A 23,167-nucleotide genomic window follows, 5' to 3' on the forward strand; every position below is an offset into this window, starting at 1 on the left:
TTTCAAAAAGCAGGCTATGGAGCTTCAGAAAGATCATTAAACAGTGATTAGGAATTGAATTCAAGAACCAGAAGAATTGAGTAAGGGAGACGAAGAATGATAGATACAGAGAGATAAAGAGATGAAGAGACAGAGACTGAATCAGAGAAAGAGGGAGAATCATATTGTGAGGATATTACTTGAAATATGTTCTGCTAGATTCTGGTGTAGAACTTGTAGCTTGATCTTGCATAATTTTGATCTTAGATTCTTTCCTCTTGTTTTGATCCTGTGTAGTGTTTGGTTGGAGAATTGTTGATTTAAGCAGTGCATATATACAAATGCAACCCAAGGAGTAATCAGGTCTGTGGTTAAAGAAGTCAGAATTATCTCTCAAGGTAGGAAAACAATGGAGTCTTTGGAGAAATTCCACAACCATATTTGTAAGGCTTCCTTTTGAATCTATCCTGCTTCTCCTACATGTCCACTTGGAAACAATTTAATAGCTGGATGATTCACTCAGGTCTCTTATTGTGGCTTAGGTGTGTCTTTCATAAGTATTCCAGGAACTAGTAAGCATGTCATACTTTGCGTAGATGTAAGAAGGAATTTACTGATGGTGAGAGCAGTTTGATCCTGGAATGGGTCATACAAGGGAAGTTGTTTTTTTATTGAGATGTTTTAAATACTAAATGGTGTGTTTAGTACACCAATGGAAAGAGTAAATATCTTCACCTGTCTTGGAATAGGTAAAGGAGGTGCTTTAAAAATTGTTCTTCTTTTTCTTGTCCTGGCTAAGTTGGGAAGGTGAAGAACCATGATGTTATTTTTAGGAAGGAAGTACTTAAAGCAAATGAGTTCCGCTCATTGAGAATTGGTAATTGCCAGAAATCTCTAAAGGGAGCCTGTTTATGCAAGGTCTCTGGAAGAACTGAAGAACTCTAAAAGTTCATAAATATGTGAACTTCCCACGAAGTATCAGTATATGTTTGATAGAGACTAGCTACACTGAACAAAACCTGTCAAGACATTGATGGATTCTCAGCTCCTGTGGATTATTAATGGTGGGCATGCTTCAGAAGGATTCCTGGGCCTAAGAAGGGCATGTGTTTGGCTAGTGTTTTGAGGGAGAGTATGTATCTGACTATACTTTTCAGATATCTTAAATTTAGTACTCCTGTTTATCTTTTACATCTTACTTTTATCACCAGTGGATCTTTTGAGTCTTTATATATGTATATTATTTTTTGATTTGTTATATAGTGGATTTCATGATCATTTCTATTAATAATATTGTTACTATTTTCATAATTTTCATGAGTTTATAAATCAGCACACACATATACTTAGTGCCTGGTATATATCCAGAATGGTGTCAGGCACTATAGGTATAGACGAATGCAATAGATAGTACTATGAGACATGGTTTCTTATAACCCTTACAAAAGAAACTTACAAATTCTCTTTAGAGAGAATCCATTAATTCAGATTAATGCATATGAAATGATAATGGCATAATGGAGGACAATTTTTAACTACTAAATTGTAAAGAGTAGACTACCAATTCAGAGATGAGAGATTATCTATGTCTAGAGCAGCCTGAAAAGACTGTTTAAATCTTCACAATGACATTACATCATTTATCATGTGTTTATGAGATATCTATCATTATGCTTCACTATTTCAATAGATACTTTGTCCTATTGATATGGGTCCTTGTTCTGCTAATCAACCCTCTCTTTCTTAGTGTACAATCTTCATGAGCTACTATGGCCCCAAATATTCATCTGGTACTCTAGAGTATTACAGAATCATAGCATTTCAGAGATGGAAAGAACATGAAATGGTCTTATCCAGCTTACATGTGAAGACTCCACTCTATATTATACTCAATGAATGATCGTCTCTCCATGCCTTGAAGACTTGCAGTGATGGAGAGCCCACTACCTTCCAAGACAGCCTGTCCCACTTTAGACAGCTTGAATTATTTAGAAGTTTTATGTTATAAGAAGCACAAGTTTGCTTCTTTGTAAATCACTTTTCTGGACAGCAGAGTAAGTCTAATTCTTTTCTCACATGGCAGTCCATCAAAACTTGAGGGTAGTCCCCCTAATTATTCCAAACACCCCAAGTTCCTCCAATCTATTTTCATAACATGAACTATCCTGATTATCTTCTTCTAGGTCAGGGTTAGAAAACCATGGCCAGAAACCTATTTTTGTATTTCCAGGGAGTTAAGAACTTTAAATTTTAAAATAGAATTTTAAAATAGAATAAAACTAGGCTGCTGACTGAATTTGGCCCTTAGGGTCATCATTTACTTACCCTTGCTTTATATACTCTTCAGTTTATCAATATCCTTCCTAAAGTTGTTCATAATTAAAAATAATATTTCAGATATAGTCTGGCTAATGCAAGGTCCAGTGGGATTTCCATCTCCAATGGGATTCCCACTTGCTTCTTTGGACATTCTCTGAATACAGTATATGACTGCATTAGACTCAAATTGAACTTGCAGTCCAGGAAAACACTGTAACTCTTTCTGACCAACAGCTATCCATTTATTCCTCTCCATTTTATACTCGTGAAATGATATTTTGAACCTAAATGTAAGACTTCATATTTATTCCTATTAAATTTCATGTTTTAGTAGGGCAACTCCAAGAGATTTGTTGCTGACTACTCATATATAACAAGGGTGGGCTTTTGGAACAAAGGATTCAAATGAAGGAAGCTGCATTTCCCTGGTGTGATGATATTTATGAAAGGCCTGGTTCCTTAAAAGAGCTGAAGTTTAGAATCTGAACCCAAAGCTAAAAGAGAGATGGCAAAGTCCAAACCACTTCTTATGGAAATAAGGTAGCACCTTTGCTGAGGGATGCAGCTGGAAGTCTCTTAAGTGTGGCACGCAGAAAAGTCTGAGAGATGAAAAGAGAAAGTAGGTGTGGAAGAGGTGACTCCTGTCAGAGACTCCTTCCTAAAATGCTCTTTGGCATTTAAAGTCCTTCACATTTCGATCCCTTCCTAATGGAAAGCTGGAGTTGAAACCCCACCATCCTATTTTAGCTTGATACAAAATGCGATAAAAAAATTTCTATTATTCAATCAATTCAAAGACCTTAGACTAATTTGGAAAAGTTATCTGAGAAGGTAAAATGATGTGAGATAAGAGGTCTGTTACAATTCACTGAGAGATAAGGGAAACTTTTCTAGAAATTGTAGCTGTGGCTTTTCAGCACACCAAGAAGTGTGTGGGGTGGGATGGGCTGGGGTGGGAAGGAGTGATCCCAGCTTCAATCAGGTCTCCATCTACTTCTTTGATCAGAGGACTTTCCAGCATCCAAGGGTCTGGAGGATAGTGGACTTCCCATCTTCTCATAAGTGCCCCAGATCATCTGGTGGTGGAGTCTGTATTACTGGGAGCCAAAGGCAGACTGGACTAATGGTCTTCAGGGAGTTCAGCAAAGAAACTATACCATGCCCAAGGTATGGACACTCCATGAAGAAGAGAAAGGCCTTCCAAACAACCAGAAATCATGATTTACCCATTTGTCACATGTACTTGCTGAGTCTGAACCCAGTTTCCCTTGGCCTCCATATGTACTTGTGAGAAAGTGTTATAGGCCTTGGGAGTGGATGGGTGGGTGATTTTGCTTTTTTTGACTAACTACTCTTACTCTACCACCTTAATAAAGATCCTTTTCTTAAAGTTACTTAAGGATCCCTGACTAAATGATTCTCAACTGATAATCTTGGGGAGAAAAACACTAGCAATAGATGAGCTGATGGCTTTAGATAATTACTGGGTTACTCTTAGAACCCGAAGGAAGAGATGTAGCCAACTTAGTTTTGGAAACCTACTCACCTGTTAACATGTCAGAGTTGGGATAAAGATGCCCCAGAGTCTACTTGGGATACATTACCTTCCTAGTCTTATACTCGGCTACCCTTCTATACTCTATGACCCACTGCATGGACTACTTAAACATAATGATCCAACTTCTGAATATATACATTTTTATTTGCTGTCTCTCATTCCTGGAATTCTCTCAACCCTCACCCCACCTCTTGGCTTCCTTGGTATCCTTCAAAACTTAGCTTAAATCCTATTTCATGCAACAGGCCTTTTTATTCCTTCCCTCCCACTGCTAGTGTTTTCCCTCTGAGGTTATCTTTCATATACCCTGCATATATCTGGTAGTACATAGTAATGTGCATGTTGAGGGTAGAAGTACTATTTTTTTGACTCTTTGTAGCCTTACTGTAATTAGCACAATGTCTGATATATAGTAAGTGATAAATAAATGCTTGTTGAATGACTATAATGGCCCAACATGGGAGTCAGGTATAGGCCCAGGAAGAGCAGCATGATGACATCACCAAAAATGTCAGAAGCTGTGCATTATTGCAAGCTTGAGTTTTCCTCCACAGACATACCCTGGACCCAGATGTCCTATAAGATATTCCCATGTATGATTACTATGTGTTTTGATTCTTTCCATTGACTGTGTGTATTTGTGGGGAAGCACTCCATGCTTATAGGAGAAACAGTCTATTGTTGCTTTTCTTAGAATGTTATTTTATTAAATGCCTTTTAAAATTGCATTCTTTGGCTAATTAGTAAGTATAAATGGGTGTCTTGCCAATGTGATATTCACGGTGCTTACAATGGCTACAAATGCGCCATCACAGTTCTGAACTGCAAAATATAACTGACTCTCCACATCGAAGACAGAACCAAAACATTTATTCAGACACCAGAAAGCTGAATCCCAACATCAGAAAACCAAATCCACCATGGCAACAAAGAAATCCATACAGAATAATAATGCAGGGAGCACTACTATCCCCAAGTCTTCCCTCTGTTAGGCTTCCCGCAAGCCAGTTCCCTTAAACAAAATCACAATCAAGTTCTCCCATTCATGTTAGTTGCTGTCTGCTCTCTTTCCCAGCTCTGACTCCTCTGACTCACTTCCTGCTCCATCCCTTTCTGCTCCACCTGTTCAGCAAACTCCTCTGACCACAGGGTCCATGTGACTCAGACTTCCATGTGACCCAGGCAGGTCATATAGGCCTATTAATGGATGGGAAAGGTCTTTTCATTTAAATTACCATTACAGTGAGTCAGAGGAGGCTCCTAACCTATGGTTTCAAGTGGCTGGAGACCTTCGGAGTACTTTGAACTTGGTCTAGCTTTTCTGGGAGACTCACTTATGAAGGAGGTACCCTTTGGTGCTGCATTGTAGAATTCCAAGACTTCCATTGTGATTGGAGTCTTAGTGTTGCCAAAATGCACTGGCTAATTTTGTTTTTAGACTGTGATTGAGCAGCAGTTTACTAAATTTTTTTAAGGTCGGAGCAGTTGCTTTAAGAAAACTTTTGAGGGCGGAGTCAAGATGACTGAGTGGAAGGATGGACCTGCTCTAGCTCTGCCCCCATTGTCCACAAAACACTTGTAAATAATGACTCTAAATAAATTCCAGAGCAGCAGAAACCACAAAACGACAGAGTGGAAGAGATTTCCAGCCTAAGAAAGCCTGGAAGGCTGATAGGAAAGGTCTATCGAACCAGGCTCAGAGCAGAGTGCAGCCCATCCTTGGCCACACAGCACTGGCAGGGACAGGACTGACGTAGCCTTCAGGGTGTGGAATCACGGGCAGCAGTTGCAGTTCCCAGATTCCTCAACCCACAAATGTCAAAGACAACTTCAAAGGTCAGAGAGAAAGCTCTTTCACCTGGGTGAGAAGGGAGCAGTGTTGGGCCCTAGGCCCCAGGGTGGTGGAAGTCACTGTGGCAGCATCCATTTTTGGAGCCCTTGTGTCTAAAGACCCTGGGGGAGTCAAGCAGCAGATCTGGGTCTCAGTTCTAAGTGGCAGTCCTGGGGTGAGGAATAATGCTGGCATGGTGGTGTTGGGGGAGGCTCTGGAAAGGGAATTCTACTCACAGATCCTGGGCAGAAAAGCTTGTGGTTGTTTCCAGACCAGACCACAGGCCAGGAGAGGAGTAAACTCCTTTCTCTTGATTATGCTACCTTGGAGGAACTGAGAACTTACAGGTTCCTAAAGTATACCCTCCACCTGACAAAGGACTCAAAGTCAAGAAACAGGCTGGGAAAATGCCCCAAAAAGGGAAAAAAAAATAAGACTATAGAAGGTTATTTTCTTGGTGAACAGTTATTTTCTTCCATCCTTTCAGATGAACAAGAACAAAGCATACCATCAGAGGAAGACATCAAATTCAAGGCTTCTACATCCAAAACCTACAAAAAATATGCAATGGTCTCAGCCATGGAAGAGTTCAAAAAGGATTTTGAAAATCAAGTAAGAGAGGTGGAGGAAAATTGGGAAGAGAAATGAGGGCAATGCAAGAAAATCATGAAAAGTGAGTCAACAGCTTGCTAAAGGTGACCCCAAAAATGCTGAAGAAAATGACACCTTTAAAAATAGACTAAAGCAAATGGCAAAAGAGGTCCAAAAAGTTAATGAGGAGAAGAATCTTTAAAAAGCAGAATAGGCCAAATAGAACAGAGGTTCAAAAGCTCACTGAACGAAGTAGTTCTTTAAAAATTAGAATGGAGCAGTTAGAAGTTAATGACTTTAGGAGCAACCAAGAAATTACAAAATCAAACCAAAAGAATGAAAAATGGAAGACAATGTGAATATCTCACTGGAAAAACAACTGGCCTGGAAAATAGATCCAGGAGAGACAATTTAAAAATTATGGGACTATCTTAAAGCCATGATCAGAAAAAGAGCCTAGAGATGAATCTATCAAGGAAAACAGCCCTGATATTCTACAACCAGAGGGCAAAATAAATATTGAAAGAATCCACCAATCACCTCCTGAAAGAGATATGAAAAGAAAAACTCCTAGGAATATTGTAGCCAAATTCCAGAGTCCCCAGGTCAAGGAGAAAATATTGCAAGCAGCCTGAAAGAAACAATTCAAGTATTGTGGAAATACAATCAGGATAACACAAGATCTACCAGCGTTTACATTAAGGGATCAAAGAGCTTGGAATATGATATTCCAGAAGTCAAAGGAACTAGCATTAAAACCAAGAATCACCTACCCAGCAAATACTTCAGAGGAAAAATTATCATTCAATGAAATAGAGGACTTTCAAGCATTCTTGATGAAAAGACCAAAACTAAATAGAAAATTTGACTTTCAAACACAAGAATCAAGAGAATCATGAAAAGATAAACAGAAAAGAGAAATCATAAGGGACTTACTGAAGTTTAACTGTTTACATTCCTACATGGAAAGATAATATTTGTAACTCTTGAAACTTTTCTCAGTATTTGGGGAGTTGGAGGGATTATATATACCCACATATATATAGACAGAGGGCATAGGATGAGTTGAATAGGAAGGGATGGTATCTAAAAAAATAAAATTAAGGGATCAGAAAGGAATATATTGGGAGGAGAAAGGGAGAAAAGGAATGGGCCAAATTATTTCTCATAAAAGAGGCAAGAAAAAGCTTTTACAATGGAGAAGAAAAGGGGGGGAGGTAAGACAGAAAAAGTGAAGCTTACTCTCATCACATTTGACTTAAGGAGGGAATAACGTACACTCAACTTGGTATGAAAATCTATCTTATACTACAGGAAAGTGAGGGAGAAGGTGATAAGTGGGGTGTGGGGGGTGATAGAAGGGAGGGCAAATGGGAGGAGGAGGTAATTAGAAGTAAACACTTTTGGGGAGGGATAAGGTCAAAAGATAGAACAGAATAAATGAAGGGCAGGATAGGATGCAGGGAAATCTAGTTAGTCTTTCACAACATGACTATTATAGAAGTCTTTTGCATAATTGCACATGTATAGCCTATATTGAATTGCTTGCCTTTTCAGTGGGGATGGATGGGGAGAGAGGAAGGGAGAGAACTTGGAACTCAAAGTTTTAGGAATGAATGTTGAGAATTGTTTTCACATGCAACTGGGAAATAAGAAATACAGGTAATGGGAATATAGAAATCTAAGTTGCCCTACAAGAAAAGGGAGAAGGTGGGGATAAGGGAAAGGAAGGATGTGATAGAAAGGAGGGCAGATTGGGGTAAGGGGTAATAAGAATGTAGGGTGTCTTGGGGTGGGGGGTGGGGAGAGGTGGGGAGAAAATTTGGAACTCAAAATCTTGTGGAAATGAATGCTGAAAACTAAAAATAAATAAATGTAAAAAAGATAAAATATAAAAAAATAAGCATGGAGGGATATTCATTGCATTGCTGTGAACATCATGAGAATGATTTAAGCTAAAATGAGCACCATATCTGTCTGTGACTTGGAATGTTGGTGCACGATGATAAACTTAAATCCTCCCAGGCAGACAATAACACTGAGTTTGTCGTTCGATGCCAGGGATAATTTGGGGAGATTGAGGGACTTTTTGGAGCATACAAAGGGTCAGACAAGACACTCTCTGTATTATGGGAACTGTCTGAAGGAGGATTGCTTTCCAGTATCCATGCAAAGATCCAAGTTGAGGAGAATAATTGGGAATTGATTATTAGTGCCTCCCACCTTCACCCATAGATACTGATATAGAAATGTAGCTCCAGATTTTCTTGAAAAGGGAGAGATTTTTAAGCACAGCATAAATAGCACATATGGGAGGTCAGCATCAAAGAAATCTAATGACAGTGAGTAGGCTGAGTAACTGTCAGCATCTTCACAGACCTTCCTATTACAAGTTAAGGAGCTTCTCTGGAGAATATCCATGCCTTGATTGGTTGGTTGACTTTAAGAGAGAACACTAGCTAGTAAGAAATAGGGGCTTCCCTGACAAGAAACCCAGGGGCAGGTTCAGGAGCAAACAATACCCAGGGAGAACCCTGAGACACCAGAAGACATCAGTGGCCATGCAGGATCGGAGGTACAACTTAGCCTTCTGACAAGCACCTTGGCTATACTCATTCTCTATGTACATCCTTTGTCTCATTAATGGTGTATACATTTGTGGGAGAAAATGCTGAAGACTTATGGGGGAAATGTTCTATTGCTACTTTTCTTATTGTGCTTGTTCATTAAATACTTTTTTTTTATGTTGAAAGGTGTTCTGGGAATGAGAAAGCAAGAGTCCTTTTCCAGACTCTGCCCTGGCCAGAACCCATCTTTATTATTATGGCCAGTTTTAAAGTCCACATTTTATTTTATTTTATTTTAAACTACTATTATTTATTTTTTTCTTTAGATTTTGACATTCATTTCCACAAAATTTTGAGTTTCAATTTTTCTCCCCATCTCTCCCCTCCCCCACCCCATAATTCTGATTACTCTTTCCCTCAATGTATCCTCCCTTATATCATACCCCACCCTTCCCTTATCCCCATCTTCTCTCTTTTCTTGTAGGGCAAGATAAATTTCTATACCCCATTACCTGTGTTTCTTATTTCCCAGTTATATGCAATAAGTATTCTCAACATTCATTTCTAATATTTTGAATTCCAACTTCTCTCCCTCCCTCCCTCCCTACCCCTCCCCACTGAGGAGGCAGACAATTCAATATAGGCTATACATGTGTCATTTTGCAAAAGACTTCCATAACAGATGTTGTGTAACACTAACTATATTGCCCTCTATCCTACCCTGTCGCCCCCTTTATTTTTATTCTCTCATTTGACATTGTCCCTTCCCAAAAGTGTTTACTTCTAGTTACTCCCTTCTCCCATTTGCACTCCCTTCTATCATCCCCCTCATCCCACTTGTCTCCTCCTCCCCTACTTTTCTGTAGTGTAAGATAAATTTTCATATCAAATTTAGTGAGCATGTTATTCCCTCTTTAAGCCAAATGTGAAGAGAGTAAGCTTCACTTCTCCCCTGTCACCTTCTCCCTTTTCTCCTCCAATGAACAAGATTTTTCTTATCTCTTTTATGAGTTATAGCCTGCCCCATTCCATTTCTCCCTTTCTCCTCCCTGTATTTTCCTCTCTTACCCCTTAATTTTTATTTTATTCTTTTTATGGATACCATCTCTTCTGACTCAATTCAACCTGTACTCTCTGTCTATATGTGTGTGTGTGTGTGTGTGTGTGTGTATGTGTGTGTGAAATCCCTCCACCTACCCAAATACTGAGAAAAGTCTCAAGAGTTACAAATACCATCTTTCCATGTAGGAATGCAAACAGTTCAGCTTTAGAAAGTCCATTATGATTTCTCCTTCTTGTTTACCTTTTCATACTTCTCTTGATTCTTGTGTTTGAAAGTAAAATTCTCTCTTCAATTCAGGTCTTTTCATCATGAATGCTTGAAAGTCCTCTATATCACTGAATGACCATTTGTTCCCTTGAAGTATTATATCAGTTTTGCTGGGTAGGTGATTCTTGGTTTTAATCCCAGTTCCTTTGACTTCTGGAATATCCTTTTCTAAGCCCACCCTTTAATCCCTTAATGTAAAAGCTTCCAGATCCTGTGTTATCATGATTGTATTTCCACAATATTCAAATTGTTTCTTTCTAGTTGCATGTAATATTTTCTCCTTGACCTGGGAATTCTGAAATTTGGCCACAACGTTCCTAGGAGTTTCTCTTTTCAGGTCTCTTTCAGGAGGTGATTGATGGATTCTTTCAATATTTATTTTTCCCTCTGGTTCTAGAATATCAGGGCAGTTTTCCTTGATAATTTCCTGAAAGATGTCTAGACTCTTTTTTTGATCATGGCTTTCAGTTAGTCCCATAATTTTTAAATTGTGTCTCCTGGATCTATTTCCCAGGTCAGTTGTTTTTCCCATGAGATGTTCCACTTTATCTTCTATTTTTTCAAACTTTTGGTTTTGTTTTCTAACTGCTTGGTTTATCTCATAGTCATTAGCTTCCCTGAACTCGATTCTCTCTTTTAAAGAACTATTTTTTTCAGTGAGCTTTTGAACCTTCTCTTCTATTTGGCTAATTCTGCTTTTCAATGCCTCCTTCTCCTCATTGGCTTTTTGGACCTCTTTCTCCAATTGAGTTAGCCTCTTTTTAAAGGTGTTATTTTCCTCAGCATTTTTTTGGTTCTCTTTTAGCAGGCTGCTGATGTGCTTTTCAAGCTCTTCTATGACTTGAACCCATTTCATATTCATTTTGCAGGTACTGGAGGCAGAGGCCTTGACTTCCTCTGACAGTATGCCTTTTTCTTCCTCATTTGAAAGGATGGAAGGAGACACCTGTTCACCAAGAAAAGTAACGTTCTATGGTTTTATTTTTTCCCCCTTTTTGGGCATTTTCTCAGCTTGTTACTTGACTTCTGATCTTTTGTCAAGAGGAGGGTCCTAGTGCCTCTTCTCTCCCCAGTACAAGGCTGAGATTCAGATCAGCTGATTCCCTCCCCCAGGGGCTTTGGGTGGGTTTGGGTCTGCCACTGAGGGCTGAGGTTCAAATCAGCTGCTCAATTCTGCCAGAGACTTTAAGTTGAGCTGCCTGGACAATGGACTCAGGCTGCCTGGGAGGGGCCCCCTGCCACCCACTGTTGCTGCTGCTGCTGCCTGCTTCTGCTGCCTCTGCTGGTGTGGAAACCCCATTCCTTTCTCACCCAGTTGGGAAAGCCCTCCCACACTGACCTTTGGAGTTTTCTTTGTTGCTTGTGGGTTGAGGGATCTGGGACCTTCCCTGCTGGAAATTCTGCCCTGGAGGTCTGTTCAGGTCCTGTTCCTCCCAGTGCCACCTGGCCAGGGCTGTGTTTGCTCTACTCACTGTCCAGTGAGAGAGACCTTTCCTGTCGGCCTTCCAGGTTATTTTTGGCTGGAAACCTCTCACTCTGTTGTTCTGTGGCTTCTGCTGCTCTAGAATTTGTTGAGAGTCATTTTTTACACGTATTTTGCGGGCTGTGAGGGAAGCACTAGAGCATATGCATCTTTCTACTCCCCCATCTTGACTCTGCCCCCCTCGTTAAGTACTTTTCCTTTGAGCTGTGTCCTTCCCCTGATGGTAAAAATAAATATAAAATGAGGTATAGTTTTAAGTCACTATGGACCCAGAGTATCTTGAACCTGGTGTAACTTTTATGGCTGTGTGAAAATTGTATTTTGTTCTGGTTCCCTTGAACACTCCAACACCTTCTAAACAGTATAGTAAGTTTATAAGTAGCCAGTATAAAGGGGCAATAGTAGGAAATAAGATTACAAAAAGGAATCTGAAATTATGTAAAAACTGTCCTAAAGATCAAAGGGAGCAATTTTTTCTCTCCCAACTTCCTATTTCAAAAAATCAATTAATTATTTTAAAAAATTCATTGTTTTAAATTCTAAGTTCCAAATTCTCTTTTCCCCCTGACCCCCCTCATTGAGAAGGGAAGTCATTCAGAAGACAAGTAATATATTGATTATATAAATATATAATATAAATATATTAATATATGCTAATATAAATATAACATAAAATGAAGTTATGCAAAATATATTTCTATATTATCCATGTTTCCAAAAGAAAGAGCAAGAAACATAAAGCAAGTCAAAAGAGTATGTTTCAACCTGCACTCAGAGTTCATCAGTTCTCTCTCTGGAGGTGGACAGCATTATTCATCACAAGACTTTTGGAATTGTATCATTGTGTTGATCAATGTAACTAAGTCTCTCACAGTTTGTCATCATTGCAATATTGCTATTATTGTACACAATGTTATCCTGGTTCTTCTCACTTCATATTGCATCGGTCCATAAAAGTCTTCCCAGGTTTTCTCAAATCATCCTGCTTATTATTTCTTATAGCATTATAGTATCCATAAAAATTATAAACCATAACTCACGAACCATTCCCCAATTGATAGGCATCCCCTCTATTTGTAATTCTTTGCCATTGCAAAAAAATGACTATAAATTTTTTTTTGTTCATATACACCAAAGGGACATATTTTACAAATTATTTTGCATGTTAACCAGAAATCATATCCTGCTAATAGGTGCTAAATCAGGGACGGCCATCTAGATTTTGATGTCAGGGCCTTTTAGTCCTATGATCTGAAAATTCAGACAAATTATAGACCTCTACTGTAAAGACCAAATAATAATGATAATTGTGAGATGATATGGACCTGTTAACTTTAAAGCTTTTCTGACAACTTTGAAATGATTTGGATATGTTAATGAACTAATCCTGGCACAGATAAGAGTTAGGCTGTTCTTCCCCAAAACTTTACAAAAATGAGATCTTAAACTGTTATGCACCCCCTTCCGCCTTCCCTAACCCCCTACCTCAAGGACTCTTTCATCTCCTATGGGTCCATGCTGCTCAACTGCTCCCAACTTCAATCTGTAATTTAATAAGTGATTCATCCTCTGCCTATACTCTTCCTCACACTGTTTGCTTTCAGCACCCCAATCCCTGTTCCCATACCATCTGCCTCTGTACCCCTTTCCGTGCTTGTCTTTGGTACTTTTTGTACTGTTTGCTCCCACATCCCCTGTGCCTAAGTGTGATTGCCACCCTATTTCCTGCTGTCATCATGGCCTTTACTAGTGAATACTCAAAGATACAAGTGTGCCTGCCCTCATTTCATAATTTCGTAAATTAATGCTCAATTCATAGGTTGATTCATAGATGAGTGGTATGTATTTCTAGTTGCTATATTATTAGAATTTGCCAAATATTCTAGATTACTGAGATTATTTTAATCCTGACTTTGTCATTCCCTGTGTTAGCTATCCCTCTCATATTTGTGTCATTTGCCAATTTGATGAGTATGCCACTTATACCTTCATTCAATTAATTAACAAAAATGTGAACTAGTGCAGAGTCAAGTCAAGATTCCTGGGGCACTCTACTGGTGACTATTTGACATCAAATGTTTGGTGACTACTTTTTAAATGATACAAAATTTCAAAAAGTAAACATGACTACAAAGAAGAGATATTAGAAGACATCCTCACCCCACTTCTAGTACATGCCACACATTTTCAGACTTTTTAATGTATTGGTCACTTTTATGGATTTTTATCTTTTTAAAAAATATAATTTGTTATAAGAATTGACTCTAGGAATTGCCAAGCCTAGAGGCCTGTATTGGGCTACCCGAGTCTTTCTTACCTGTCCAGGTCTTCGGCTGGCCACGCCGGATGCACGTATGAGAGAAAGGACGTTCCAGAGTCAAACAGGGGTTGAGCTTTATTACAGGGTTTCGGTTACAAGTGCAGGGGGTCTTCTTTCTTAGGACAAAGAGGGGGAGATTTCCTAAGGAGGCTAAGCTTAAGGGATTGGAAGTAGAAGTATAAGCGGGGAGAGAGGGGGAGGGGAGAGAGAAAAGAAAAGAAGCGGAGCCCTACTTTTCTCTTTGGCTCCACACGTGCTAAGAGCTTTTAGGCTTCCTCAATCCTACTTAATCTTCAGCCACACAGTTTGCATCTCAATACCGTGCTGTTAGGTAACTAGGTGTGCTCCAATCCGGGACGACCTCGAGGGCAGGGAGACTCCACCCATCAGGTATCTCCGGGGGAGAGGCGGAAATACCCGAGCTAGCCGAGCTAGCTCGGTCTGACCTTCTCGAACCCCCGCTGTTCATGGAGGGCCTCGTAAGACTCTAAGATTTAGAAGTCCCACTTTTACCTGCCCGAGACTGTCCACACGGATTTGAGCTTCCAGTCCCAACAAGGAATGAGTTTGGGGTGGGATATTGGGGAAAATTTTGGTGATGTAAACCTGCCCTCCCAAGATAGCAATAAAATTTATTTTAAAAATAGTGTGAGAAACTTTTTGAAATGCTTGACTAAGATCTAGGTAAATTATATCTGTGACATTTCCTTGATAAATCAATTGACTAACCCTTTTAAAAAATGAAATAAGATCAGTCTGGCATTCCTTGTTCTTGAGGAACTCAAGCTAGCTCTTTGTGCCCCTTACTTCTCTTTCTAAACATTTACTAATATCCATTTAAAAATATGCAACAATTAGAACTATTGATGGGCTCAAGGGGGATGAGGACTTCTCTTTCTCCTACAAAAGTGGTCTTTCTCAACTCTGAAACTGGGAATATGCAAAAATGGGTCCAGACATAGAGGAATCTAGTCTCTAAAAGGAGGAGTTAGACTCTTTCCCCTAAACTCTCTGGTTCTTTATGATCTCAAACAGTAGCCCTGGAAAAATTACTTAAGTTTTTGGACCATGTCTAGAGTTTTCCCTTGATGGGGAGTAGAAAAATGTTCAATGTATAATGTGAATCAAGCATGAGATAGTTTTTTTCTTTTATACACAATAAATGCTTGACACACACACACATCCATAAGACTCAGAAGAGTGAGTTGACAGAGAAACAAGGAACTTATAACTCACATTCTTTTGAAATGTTAAGACTTAGACATTAAAACATGAAGCAGCTTGTAGGACTGCTGAATTGGAATTTCACATTTCATCTTGGCTTTGCACTGTCCAAAAAATTCCCTCCAGGTCTATGTCTTTTGGTCAGTCTCACCCTCCTATTCATAGTCATCCTCTCCAACTTGAATATACTCTTCCAACTGCAAATCTTCTCTGAGTGAAAGACGTAAGAACTTCAGTCTCTTGAACTCATTAGACTGCTTTCAAGGTTGGAAAGGTTAGTTTCAGGATCACTGTTGAGTCACCTGTACTCATGAGAGAAACACAGAGAAGAAAAACTAGCAGGACTTGCCTAGTTTTAGCTTCCATGTGCCTGCCAATAACATGCTTCCATAATGGAGGGAAATACACTTCCTCTCCTAAGCCCTCACAGGAAATCTAGCAATAGGGAACTTTTTGTCACATTGAAAAGTCAAAAGAAGAGAATCAGCTGGAACCTGTCTCTCAATTTTAACTGATACGATACCCCACCCACTTACCATTTTCATAGGATAAAGGAGAACCAAAGAACCACTCAGGTTTTGCTGCAACATACCAAAGCATTGGGTCCTTTCAACACAGAGACCCATATTTCCCCAGAAGTAGCTAGGGCACAATGTCAGTGCTCCATGGAGTGTGCCCTAATGAGAGAGTGTAGGTGGGGAGGAGGTTGCTGTTTGTCTCTCCCATTACAAATACATTCTAGATTTTTCCTAGGAAACAGTCAGACTCATTGACCTACAGTTTCAAATTCTATTATCTTCAATAAAAAAAAAATCATCGTTTGCTGTACTTCTATTCTATGATATCTCTCTTCTCCTTCATGGCCTTTCTAAATTTCCTGACAATGACTCAGAAATCACATTTGCCATTTCATTTAGTGCCCTTTGATGAAGTTCATCTGGACCAGGTAACTTAAATTCATAAAGGCAGTGGGTGGGATCTTATCCTATCCTTATTTGTCTTGGATATCAACTGCCTAATATATTTCCAGTCCAAAAATAATTCTCTTGGCCAGAGAAAAAAGAATTGAAAATGACTGTGTACTTTTGTCTTCTTTTAAGTCATCAGTTATGAATCATCATTCCATTTACCCTAAGCAGAAATGCTATCCCTTTATTGATCTTTTCCTCCAAAAGAGTTACTCCCTCCACTGCCTCCTTTTTTTTTCTTTTTTTACTATCTGTAGACTTCTTCACCAGCCTTAGCTCTATAGGTTTTAGTACTCCAGACACAATTCCATTAAGATCACACCACACTCTTAAAAAATTAACCTTTTATTACTTGTCCTCACTTCTATCGGCGTGATTTGAAAAAAATCTGTGTTTGATTTCTTTGGATCTATTTTAATCTCTTAGGACAATTTTCTCTCTCATTTTTCTTCCTCACTGGAAATTTTTCCTAGGGATCATCATCATTTCATTTTGGAGACCTTCCCATTCATTCAGGGCTGGCTTTCTTCGCAGAATTTTAGTCCATGGCATACTACATACCTAGCTTTTCTCTGATCTTTTTTTACCAAAATTTAGAATGTATGTGAGACTTTTTTCTGACTTTTCTTTCCTCTGTCACATAGTGGTCTGTTTCCTCCAAAGTTTCCATCATTTCTACCCCAGAAACTAATTCCCCACCTTTGGTGAGAATAAGAAACAACAGAATTTCCATATTCATTCCAAAACTTCTTGGAAGAAGGAAACGATCATTAGAGCAAGTGAATAAATTAGCTGCTTTGCACAGAGAGAGTTTCAGCAGATATCTAGATAATCAAAGTTCTTTATTACTGTGATCTCAGACCTCTGCACCAGGTTTGTGATTTGGTTTTCAATTCCTTTATTTATTTTTTTCTGAACAAGTAGTTTGTAGCATGCTCCAATGACCATACTGTTTTCATTTCAGCTCCTGATGACCTTTACCTAAATTCTTTCCAATCATTTCCCCTTTTGATCTCTTTTCTTCTTTACATGATGACATCTTTTTAAAATAAAATGCTACTTCACCTCTCTTTTATTTCTCTATTTCTTTAGAATAAGATATCTCCCTTCACAACATATTGCAATCATTGGACTTATCTCATTTAAACGAGACGATACCTTTTATAATCAAACTTATCTCCTTGGATTAGGATCTCTCATTCATCTTGCTTGTTAGTCATATTTCAAGATTTTATGCATATTCATTGGAGACCATAGGTTTTTGTTAGTGATTTCTTTCTTGAATTTTATCTCTAGCAAATTTTTGGCTTTTTCTATTGTCATTCTTCTTCCTACATTTTAGTTATACTCCATGGTTCCTAGCTTAGAGAAAATTTATAGTTAATTTTCTTTTTTGTCCCTTTCACTTTAGAGCTCTTTTGATTAGATTTTCAAGATTATAGGCAAATACATTCTTTGCATTTATCATGCATACTCCATCTCTGGCCAAGAGACTATCATTCCTATAATTTAAGCCATAGTTCAGAAATCTTAAATCCATTCTAATTTACCATCTTTTCAATGAGTTGTTTTCACTTCCCAAATCTGTCTTCTTTTTAAAATCTCTTGCTTTAGATGGAATCGGTGATGAAAAACACCTCTGTCCCTAAGGTCTTAAATTTCTTGTCCAAGATTTTGCAATGTTTAGATATACTTTTTAAAGGTTTCTTTCTTTATATGCATACGACTCATCAGAGTGAATGAATGGATCAAAAGGCATTCATTAAGATAGCTAGCTAAAGCCTTTTTTTAAATACTCACTTTGTGTCAGGCATTGCACTAAGCTCTTGTCATGTAAAAACAAGAACACAAGATGGTCCCTACTCCCCAGGAGCTTATATTCTAGCAGGGGAAGCCAAAGCAAAAAAGGGGAGCTTGAGAAGGTGAAGAAGTATCTTAGACAAAAATGTCAGAGTGAATGACAAGGGAATCACAGGGCAATTGATGGACATATCCTCACCAGTAATGGTAGCGTTGGTATGTTAGATTTAAGACAGGGCAAAATGGGTGAGAGTCATCTGTGAGAGTGCAGCATCACAATGATGCAACTTTCAGTTCTGGATTACAGTGGAGGCTAGAGCATGAGCAACAGGGAATGAAGTCTGGGAAGTGAGTGGTAGTCATATAGTTTGTCAAGTCTTGGGAGCTTCTCTTTCATGCCTTAGATACATGCCCTGTGGAGATGGCAGACATTGCTATGATTATCCAGTCAACAAACAGTTGTCTCAATTCTCCTTAGTGGGGAGTCCCTAATTACTATTTCTCCTCTCTTTTTTCTCTGACTCTTATTGGATGCTATGTAGCTATGGGGCCATATTTTAATTCCTTGGGAACAAGCGGCTTCCCCAGTGGTTCCTCTGCTAGATGGCATAATGGCTAGTACACTGGATGTGTAGTCAAGAAGACCTGGGTTTGAAACCTGCCTCAGGCACTTAATGGCAGTGTGATCCTGGGCAAGTAACTTTTGTCATCCCAAGTTTCTTATCTGTAAAATGGGAGTATTGACAGCACCTACCTCATTGGGTGCTTGGGAGGATCAAATGAAATCATATATGTGAAGTGCTCTGTAAACTTTAAAGCTCTGTAAAAATGTGAGCTACTATTTCTTCTATGTTGTTTTCCCACTATTCAACCTCTTAAGAGGGTCAGGATTTCCTTTTAGTTTCTCCTCTTCTCGTCTTTCTTGCTGATAACCTGGAGGATGGAGTGAACTTCTTTGAGCCCCTTGACCTTCTCTTCTAAGATGGAGATCAGCCAGCACTTTGAGGAAAGATAGCAGGACATTGGTGGTAGCTGGAAATAGAAACATTGGCCACTATATATGTCATTGTAAATTTCCCTCTTTTCCATGCTCATTGGAAATGAGATCGTTAGTCCTCTTAGTTCTTAATAATCCATCCCTTTTCCCCCATGTATTCCATAGTTTAACTCTAGCCAAAATGGACTTATTCCTGCTCCTCAGGAATGATACTTGGTCTCCCACCTCTGTGCCTCTGCCTTTGGCTGTCCTTTATGCTTGGAATTTAGTCTCTCTTTTCTGCTGTCTTTCAGACTCTTTGGTTTCAGTAAAAGTTCAGTGCAAATGCTACCTTTTACATGGGTCCATTTCTACACCTTCCCCTCCAACTACTAGTATTTCTCCCTCCACCACCAATTACCTTGTATGTATTTGTAGATATTTATTCATATACATGGGCAATTAGGTGGCTCAGTGTATAGAGAGCTGGGCTTGGAATCAGGGTCATCTTCTTGAGTTTAAATCTGGTCTCAGACACTAACTAGCTGTGTGACCTTGGGCAGGTCACTTACTCCTATTTGCCTCAGTTTTCTCATCTCTGAAATGAGCTGGAGAAGGGAATGGTAAATTACTCATATCTCTGCCAAGGAAAACCCCAAATAGGGTCACAAAGAATCGGACCGGACTGAAAAACAATAAAAATTTATGTACGTACTGTCTTCCTGGTAGAATGTAAGTTCCTGCGGGTGGAGATTGTTTCATTTTTGTCACTGCATCCTCATCACCTAGTTCAGTGCTTAACAGTTGTTCAAAAGAGGTGATTAATGGAAACCTTTTGATTGATTGAATGACTGAATAGATGTTGCAACTTGAAATCAGCTTTTACTCTTTTTGGACAAGGTAAACACCTGGCAAAAAACTAGGAGTCTACCTGCCCTAAGCCATTTTCGTCTTTATCAGGCCTCATGACCCCCAACAGGTGATCAATTCAGGCCACCTCCCTCCTCTACTTGCACCAATGTCTGGCTCACATCTAGCATGCTGATAGGTTGGGGCACTGTGTTGCCAGAAATGAAGGACATCCTTCTCTGTTGCCATTGACTCTCTGAATTAGGGCTCTGTCTTCATGCTTTGCTTCTGTTTTGTGTCAGGCCTACAAGTCAAGGTATCTGACCCAAGTCCACCTCTCCCAAGTTTCTAAGCATCTCATGGATTGATTTTTTTTTTTTGAGTAGTAGGAGAGGTCATTCTTTGCCTCATTTCTTACCTAGCCTTAATCACCAAATGGGTGTTGCCTCAGTAAAACTGAGACCTTTTAAAGATTTTAGCTTAAAAAGGACAAGGTCTCCCATTGCATCTAGAGCCATCTCCAGAGGACATGATCTTTATCTTGCCGCTGGACCAAAGTGACTCCAGAGGAAAAAGTAAGGTTGGCAACTGCTCAGCCCTGCCCACTTAAATCCAATCCACTTGTAGGTCATGGTATCACCTTCCTGATATTATGGTCCTCTTTGAGAACAAAGGACAGACAACAGCAACAAGAAGCATCTCATAAGGAAAAGGTGAACAAAGCTATTCTGAAAGATCAAAGTGCTGTTGCAGTGCTTAAATACTCCTCTTTACCAAGCCAGTCAGCTAAACCAATCAATTCTGCTGCATTATTTGCTTTGTCAAATAACAGAATGTCTGGTCTGTTTGCCCAGATTTATCAGCCTATAATTATGGCTCTATCCCAGAACAGCTTGTTGCAGTTATTATAATGCATTTTTAGGTACTGTGCTAATTGCTGGTGTGTGATCTTAGCAACATTATTATACCTGTTGGTCTAATCCACAGCATCTAAGGTGATATGGGCTCCAATGATAATGCAATGGTAGCTGTTATAATAATAGGTTACAGTGGTATAGGTAACCTCTATTTTCAGACACAAGGTATTGCTCGTGATTATGTCTCATAGGGCATCACCAGGAGGAGAAACCTGGCTGCATATTTGCTGACTGTATGTGCCCTGTTTGTTTACCAGCAGGGACCTTTAAGTGAGAGGACAGAAGCATCAAGAAGTGAAATACAGATCTTTATTAGGAAGTTTTGAGTAAGTGGAGGGGCAAAATATGAAGGATCCTGATACAGTGGATAGAGTCCTGGGTTTGGAGTCAGGAAGACCTGAATTCCAATCTGGTCTTAGATGCTTAATATCTGTTTGACCCTGGGCAAATCATATAACTTCTATTGCCTTCAGTTTCCTCCTCTATAAAATGGAGATAATAATAACACCTCCCTCCCAGGGTTGTTATGAGGATCAAATGGGATAATAATTTTCAAGCACTTAGCACAGTGCCTGGCATGTGCTATATAGATATTAGATTAAAAAAGAATGGGAACTCTATAGCTATTGGGTCTTAAGGTTTCTTGATTGTTTTCAAAGACATGATTTCATTTGTTTCTCACAACCCTAACTTTATTATCAGTAGCTTTACTTTACAAATTAAGGCAATGAAACCTACTGAAACTGTCACTTGCTTAAGATGATATGATGGTGGTTCCAGGTCTAGACTCCTCACCAAAGACAGAATTTTAGCATTTGTAGAATCTACAGATAGAACATTTATTTAAACCCCTTCATTTTATAGACATGGGAAAGCCCAGAGAATTTAGTGATTTCTCTTAAGCAAATTAATGGCAAAGTCTGGAAGGGCATTGGATTTAGACTGAGAACTGTGGTTTAAATCCTTACTACTCTACCTAGATGTGTGATGAGAAACAAGTTGCTTCACTTTTCTGAACCTCAGGTTTTTCCTTTATAAAAATAAACAGATTGTGCTCAATAATCTCCAATTTTCCTTCCTACTATTAACCTCTGATCTCGTGGCTCAAATTTAGTCTCCTCAGTTTAAGTTCTTTGCTCTTTCCACAGCACTATACTGGCTTTCTCATTTTCCTAAGACTCCCACAGTCTGTAGTCACCTGTAATGGTAATTTAAATGGGAAGATCTTTCTCATTCATTAATAGGTCCATGTGACCTGCTAAAATCACATGGAAGCCCAAGTCACATGTGGTGGGAGGAGCTTGCTGAACAGTTGAAATAGGAAGCGCGGAGCAGAACTGGGAGAAAGTTGGTAAGAGCAGTTAGGGAGGAGGAGAGAGGACACAGGTAGGCACAGATAGGCTTATGAGTGTTTGTTTGTGGGAAGGCCCTGCGATGGGGGAAGGCTTGGAAATGCCTTTGTCCCCTGCAGTGCTGATGTACATTGACTTCTTAGGTACTGTCACAGATTTGGCTTTCTGGTGTTGGGATTTGGCTTTCTGGTGTCTGAATAAATATTTTTCTTCTACCTTCTATATCGAGAGTCTAGTATACTTTGCAATTCAGAATTACGTTGGCATATTCATAGTTGCCCTCAATGCTGTGAATATTGCCTGGGTGATATACCACCCTTAGTCAAATTTCCTTCTATAATTTTAATAGTTTTAGCCCAAATTATTAGAATTGCAATTTCTGCCTCCAGCATACTGAGCCTATGGAGGTTTTGTGGAAAAGCATGGTCAAGAATCCCACAGGATGTGAAGATTTTCCTCCCTAAATGCAGTGACCACAATTGAACAGATGTGATCTGACCAGGAAAGAGCACAGCAGGACTGTCCCCTTCCTTGCCCTGACCATTATGGCTCTCAATGTAGCCTGTGGTTATATGATAGACACATATCATCAGGCATCGCCTCAAGGCTGGGAGTCAAAATCTTTTCAATCCGCTAGGGCCCAGCAGGGGCCTAGTGGTGCAATGGAGAGATTGCTGGCCCTGGTTGGAAAAGCTCATCTTTGTGAATTCAAATCTGGCTATAGACACTTACTGGTTGTATGACCCTGAGCAAGTCACTTAACCCTGTTGCCTCAGCTTCTTCATGTATAGAATGGGCTTGAGAAGAAAATATCAAAGCACTCCAATGTCTTTGCCAAGAAAACTTCAAATAGGGTCATGAAGAGTTGGACATGACTGAAATAAGTAAACAACAGCATGGCCTAGCAGAGCTTGTGTTCAGCTGGCATAATCTTTGAGAACAGAGTGTCATCATCATACCACTATGTGGCCCTGGTGTTAGTGAAACTCTCATTTAAATAACAGCTAAATTTAAAAAATTATGATACAATATGTGGCACTTTGTAAAATATAGTTATTTATTTTATCCTTTGCTTAAGTGACTTGCCCAAGACCACGCAGGTA

This window comes from Notamacropus eugenii, chromosome 4 (genome assembly GCF_028372415.1).
Source record: "Notamacropus eugenii isolate mMacEug1 chromosome 4, mMacEug1.pri_v2, whole genome shotgun sequence".
Taxonomy (NCBI): Eukaryota; Metazoa; Chordata; class Mammalia; order Diprotodontia; family Macropodidae; genus Notamacropus; species Notamacropus eugenii.